Below are 7115 nucleotides of genomic sequence, written 5' to 3' on the forward strand. Positions count from 1 at the left end.
CTCTGCATTTGATAAATGTAGTGGGTTACTGGATGCCAGGTACCCACCAAGCTGCTCCCTTCTGAAAGGCTCATGACTTAAGATAAGAACATGCTTATCATCATGGTCAAAACATACTTGGCCTGGGGAAATTAACTGAAGTTATTATCAAACAGAATCAGAACAGGATAATAAGTAAAAAAAAAATCTTAAAAACACCTTGCCCTCTCCCCCTCCTCCTTCTCTACCTCCCTCCTGACACAGGCCCATGGAGATGGAATGGGGCTTATGGTCAGTTCATCAAATATTGATTCTGCTTCTGCACAGGGAGAGGAGTCCTGTCACTGCTCCAATGTGGTGTCCTTCCCACAGGAGACAGTTCTCCATGAGCTTCTCCCATGTGAGACTTTCACATGGGCTACAGCTCTTCACATACTGTTCAGCATGGCTCCCTTTCCACAGCGTGCAGTCCTTCAGGAACAGCCTGCTCCAGCTTAGGACCCCGCAGGGTCACAGCTCCTCCAGTGTGCTGCTCCTCTCTCCATGGGTCTGGGGGTCGCTGCCAGGAGCCTGTTCCAGCATGAGCTTTTAATGGATTCAGCTGCAGGTGGATCTCTGCATTCCCCATTGTCCTCCATGAGCTGCAGGGGCACAGCTGCTTCACCATGGGCTGCAGAGAAATCTCAGCTGAGCTCCTGGAGCACCCCTGCTGTTCCTTTTCACTGACCTTGGTGCGTGTACAGTTGTTCCTCTCCTGTATTCTCACTCCTCTGAGCAATAGCATATCTCTGCTAGGACTTTTTTCCTTTATCACAGAGGCTCTACTACCTTGTCTGATGGCTAGGCTCAGACTTGGTCAGTAGCAGGTCCACTTTGGAGGTGCCTGTCACTGTCTCTGCAGAACATGGGGGAAGGTTCTACCAGTTTCTCACAAAAGCTACCCCTGTAACCCACCACCCCCTACCAAATTCTAGTCACATAAACCCAGTACAATTAAAAAATTACTGGAAGTGCCAACTATAATTGCTAGAGTTCATGTTGGCACAAATTAAATTCCCTCATTATTATACAGTCAGAAATTGTATGATACCCTTCATGCAAATCCTATGAAAATTTGCCTTCAAGATAACTGGGGAAATTAATTTAAAAACTTCAAATTTTGAAATAATGAGCCTAATGAAAATACAAGCTGAGAACTATCACAGAAACCTGAAGCATAACAGATCCATAAAAGTCTGATGGAATAAGTAGTAAGAATTTTCTACCCTTCTGACTAACCTAATAGTGAGCCATTAACAGATAAGATTTGTAATGAGAGGTGTAATAGAAGAAAAGAGAGAAAAATACAGCGTTAATAGATTAACTATGGTAAAAAAAGGGGTTTTCTCCTTTTTCCTCTCAATCCTTTGATTAATGATACAAATGGAAAACCATATTTTTATGAACTAGAACTTCTGTTGGAAAGTATTTCATATTGGCAAGTCTAAACTATTCTGGTTACTTATATTATGATACTTTAGTAATTAGAATGGTCAGAGTTTTTTCCCTCATCAGATTTGTTTATCTGTGCTGATGGATCTTAAACCATGGTGCACATGATCCTTCTTTATTATACATGGTGCAATTTTTTTATAAGAAACTCCAAACCAATGCACACACGGGTTCTACACTTAGTATCTTGAAGAAGAAAATCCTTTGTATGTGGACTTACCAATCCTGATTATGGCAAATAATACTACTTGGTTGTCTCTAATAATGCATTCATTGTTACTTTCAGCATGCAAGATTCCTGAATTCTCAGGAACTTTTATGTTAGGACAATGCCTGCAAGGGACAGAACAAAAAGTAATACTGAAAATTTTAAATAATGTAATTATGTAAGTAAATATCTTGGCATTATCTGGAGTCTGGTCTATAGCACTTCATTTGAAAACAGATATTCTAGATGGAGTGAAACAAAGGTCAGATAAAATCATGGGGGTAGTGGAGAAATATAAATTTTAAAAAGTGCAAAAGGGGATTCTTTTTCCCTTAAGAATCAAATTAATGTCCCTAAAGGACAGAAAAATAACCAATAATAATGGCTATAAAGGAGATGGAAAACTACATCTCTCTGTCTTATTTTGTAAGAGTACAGTTATCATTAATATAACTGAAATGATGCAATTTCAAAACTAAAGAACACACTGTTTTTTAGCAATGCTATTAATTAATGGTATTCACTTCTATATGTAGTGAAATTAACCTTAAAAGGGGGGTTTTAGGTGGAATGAAGTCTCACAGTTAGGAAAGCAAGTACATTTTGTCTTCTTCATTTAGGGGGTAGAACTTTCATTAGATGGATATTCTAGCAAATTAACTTTGTATAGGGTTTTCATACCACCAGCAAAAGGACCAAGAGTCATTATCTGGAACAGGATATGACTCTAGGTGAGCTATGTGTGTAATTCAGTATGGAAATGTCTGTATTCTAATATCATCAACCCAGGGAATGAAAAATGAGTGAATGAAAAGTTTCCTCAGTTTTGAAATTCTCATAACTATTGCAAAGCTGTCTTGAGGAACTTTTTCATACAGCTGTATCTACCTACCAAGGCAGGTAGGAGGGAAAAAAAAAACACATAATACATTCCTTCTTTTTGTTTCTTCCTTAAACTTGGCACTCTCCACTGACTCTGTTAGCATTTCAGGTGAATGTCTGCATGTTGTGCCTGGTTCTTAAGAGAGCTATAAGTCTTCCATGACAACAAATGTGCCGTTTCTGTGCAGAAGAAGGTAAATAGATTATTCCCTATGACTGCCTTCAAAATTATTAGCATAAACACAGCAATGTAACCTTTGCACTTTGACTTCAAAGTTTCAACTTTTCCATGTAATCTTCTTTTTAATACATGGGCCTTTCTAGAATCTGCTGAACTTCTTCTCTGTTTCTTTCTTCCCCTTCTGTTTCCCCCTACACATTTACCTACAGTCCACTCTGTTGTAAAGTTTAACATAATCTCTAGCTCTTCAATGTATTCTGTCTAGAATCTTTCTATAGCTCTTGTCTTTATATGGGAATATTAGCTCTACAGGTGATATTAGCCAGAGATATATTTTTCAAATTATCATTATCAAAAGTAAATTTCTGTCTTTGACAGAGAACTCATAAGCAGGTAAGTTAAATACTTATTTTCTCCTAAAATCGTGTTTTAACATGTCACAGATCAGTTAGTGAATTTTAAAGAGCACAGTATGAAGAAAACTGTTTTATTATCAGTATTGCATTTGAAAGCATTCACCAAAAAAAAAAAAAAAGTTAATCATTAACCCCAGTACATGTTGCTTCTTTTACACAACAGTAAACTTAGTAGAGTTGGTTATTCTGTGCCTTTGTTTATACAACCATTTTGGGTTCTGTAATGTAATTTGCAGCTGTGTAAATAATGAGGTTTATAAATACAAGTTTGTTCATTTTTCATTCAGTGTGCTCTAACTTTTTCTGTTTCAATGAGCAACATGGTTGCCTGAGAACACAGAAGCTCTCTTCTGTTCATAGAGTTGTTAAAATCAGAAAAGATACCTTTCCTGGTTCACCATGTAATCACATAAACATCCTATCATAAATAATTCCATTCAGACATTTGAAAAAACTACAGTAAAATATTAGTTGTCATATGTTATCAAGCATAGGAAGAATTTTCCCTTAAGTTGCCTTAAACTGATAATGCTCCTTCAGTAAGGGGGGAAAATCCATTATTGTATTTTAAAGCTTTTATTTCTTTCCTCCCTTCAGATGAATTTTTTTTAGCACTATGTGAAATAATTACAATTGCAATTTTTTTCATCAAAAGTGTTCTGAAGTAAACAGAAGGTTTCTGAAGTGGGCTAAATGTAGCATTTTGTACTATGATAATGGCTGTTCTAGAGACCTAACAATTGTGTAACATATGAATTATTTGAAAGTTTCATGTCTAGTGACTCCAGATGTTCATACTTTGGTGGTATGCAGGGTGTAAATCAGCACAATCAGAATCCATATACCTCCAAGAACATTCTAGTTTTTTGTTTTTTGTTTTTTTTTTTTTCCTGGTCATAATTACTTCACCTAGTTATTAGATCCTTTTCACAGCATAACTCTGAATGGGCATGTTGCAAATTTGCCAGCAATTTTTTTTTTTCTTCCACTATTCGGAAGCTAACAATAAACTCTATCCTTATTTTCTGGCTCCTGTAGTCTTGCTTCCACATGGGTGGTATTCTCAGCTCTTGAATTTCAGCACATTCCTTCAGAAATGCATGTGTACTTCCATGTGAATGTCAAAAGGTTGCACCTGAAATGCTATAAGGAACTCTAGAAAGGAATATTATTTATATTCAAGTTACTATGTCAATATCAGTTCTATAATGCTTCATCAATATGAATAAGCAAACCAAGCAATAACATTTCTGTTCACTGATAGTGGAGGTGGAGGTTCTAATCTGCACTCAGATTTCTAAGTGAACCTATTTCTTTTATGCCTTTAAATGTGCTTATACAACTATCAACCACTAAAATTGTTTCCCTAATGTGGGAAAATATAGACCTATGGTTGATACAAGACTTAATTGACTGAACCATATATCTTACCTTACCTAGGAATTAAAATTTAAATTTTCAAATCAAAAAGTACCATTTTTTAATGATTTACCTTGACAAGTGTTCAGTACAGATATCATTGCATTTCTTTAATATTTTTTCTACACAAGAGTAGTTTTTCAATCATGGTCTTTTCTTTCTTCACTATGTTGCAGTAAAGGTACTTTGATTTTGACAGTAGCGCTCCAAACTCAAAAGAAACCTTGAAGTGTTTATGGACTTAGTGTGGAGAAAGCTCCAAAACAACCTGTTTCTATTAAAGCGGCTTCTAAGGAGAGTTAGTATCATTGAAAGAGGTTAAATATTAAAATGAAAATTTTCCTCATAAACAAGTTTCTAGGCTGACCTTAAAACTGGGAAATCATGAACATTTATTTCGGTTGACCTATACTTTTGTGCACTGATTTTAAGGCAGATGAGAAATGCAGTGAAGTAGACAGATAAGTTATAAAATTTTAGACTTTGTGGGCTGATGAAATGATTCATTCTGTACTAATGCTACTTTTTGACTTCTTAAGAAATTTCCACAGTTCTGTTCACAGGCAATATGTATTGGCTGGTCTAAACACCTACAAGAGAATTACACAACTTTGACTGCCTTTCTTGATACAAGCCAGAAAACAGATGCTTTTTCAAGATCTAAGAAGAAATGAAGCTGCAGCTGTAACCCATTACCATCATTACTCTTTTAATAATGATAGTATGGGAGTGTAGGAAATACTATGACTTACTGTGGGGAAACTGCAGTACTACTATCCTATTTCCATGACTGTAGTCCTAGGTACAGCTGCTCTGGTCTGGAAAAATAGAGTGGCTTAGGACTCTCATTAACATATAAGCAAGAGAGCACGCTTCAGTACATACAGTAAGTATCTGTTTTTTTAGAGATTAATGTTAATTCAAGAGCAACTTTATTGAACTTCAATTTCTGAGCATGCATTTTCTTGCAACCTACATAGTGGCTTTTAGTATAGATTTTCTTAATCAGTTAAATAACAGGTTACTTAATCAAGACTGTACTAAGGAATCTGAGATATAATGACACTGAAAAAACAGCAACCTAAGTTCTCAGTCTCTCATTTCTTCTGAAATATGAAACAGCTTCCCAGATGCTGACTGTTGCTTTGATTTGCCATGCCAGCATCTTTCCTCTTAGGAAAAAAGAAGCTAGTGAAAAGAGAGGAAAGTAAGATTATCTATAAGGAATAAATGGCAAATGTGTTTAATCTTGGAAAGCTTACAAAATCACATGTACTGCATATACAAATGGAAAATTTCTATATTGAAAGGTAACCCAAGTAATTACTATATAAAAATTCAAATAATGACATCAAATCACATGTCACAATACAAAACATTACAAAATATTTACCATACAGATATTTGAAACAAGTAGGAAAAACTTGAACTAATCTCTTTTTAGTATAGCAAAGTCAAAATATTGATGAGTTGTAAGTTTTCACGTAACAGCCTTGTTTTCATCATGGCAGCTGCTTGGGATCAGCTGCTGCAGAATGCAAGGCAGAAATGATTCTTATACCCAGGCCTGAGGTATGGACCCAAAAATTCTTCCCAGTCCCAGGTCCCTCTGGTCCACTCATCTGATACTCCAAGTGCTCACTGTAGCCAGAGGAGGGTGTGCTCCACTGTGGTCTCCAGGCTTTGCAAATTTTCCTGGTCTGGACACGTAAACCAGAGGGCTACTGGATAAATGTAAATAAATCCATCAGGAAAGACAATCTTCCTAGGCTTTAATGTTTAAAAGACTAAGTCCTCTTTAATGAATTATTATTTATTCTATCTTCCTGGTTTTTGTTTTCCCAGAGGAAACCTTCATGATAACATAGTGTTTGGTAAGGAATAAACTTAGCAGTTTTTATGAACAGCCAATGCTAATTAACAGATTAAATTAAACTTAAGTGTATTCATCATCAGATTTCTCAGGTAGAAGATACCTCAGTTTAGTTTAAAGAATGGTTTACAATACTTAATACAAAACAAATCTTTGTTTGTCTGAGTCCATGCCTGTGTCTATATCTGTGTCTATCTCATGTGTGTATTCCATGGACCAGAAAAAACCTTATGCATAATCAAAAGCACCACCACACCAGGTTTAATTTATTATTGGCTCGTTCGAGAAGTTGTTCTGTTACTTTGATCATTACTTTAAATTAAAGTTATTGTGTCTGCAGAGACAAATATATTTAGTCCAAAAGACTAGTGAACTACACCAATATGTATTTGTGTGGCACAGCTTTCTGTGAAATTGTGTGTATGAGATTGTTTCTGGATGTTCTTGTGTTGGCATCATACAAGAAGTGACAAAATTACCGATTGTAAAGAAACCAATAGTTTTATTTAGATTAATAAAGAGAAAATAAAAGTTTAAATTTATTCTAAATGTTTTGGATTTGAACAATGTGTTTCAATAGCTTAGGTAGTCTACATGAAATGTGCAGCAATTTGCTTTCTGATTGAGCTTGGAGTACTTAGAACCTGTTTAAAGTTTAAATATTGT

Source organism: Lonchura striata, chromosome Z, assembly GCF_050655825.1.
Source record: "Lonchura striata isolate lonStrDom1 chromosome Z, ASM5065582v1, whole genome shotgun sequence".
Lineage (NCBI taxonomy): Eukaryota > Metazoa > Chordata > Aves > Passeriformes > Estrildidae > Lonchura > Lonchura striata.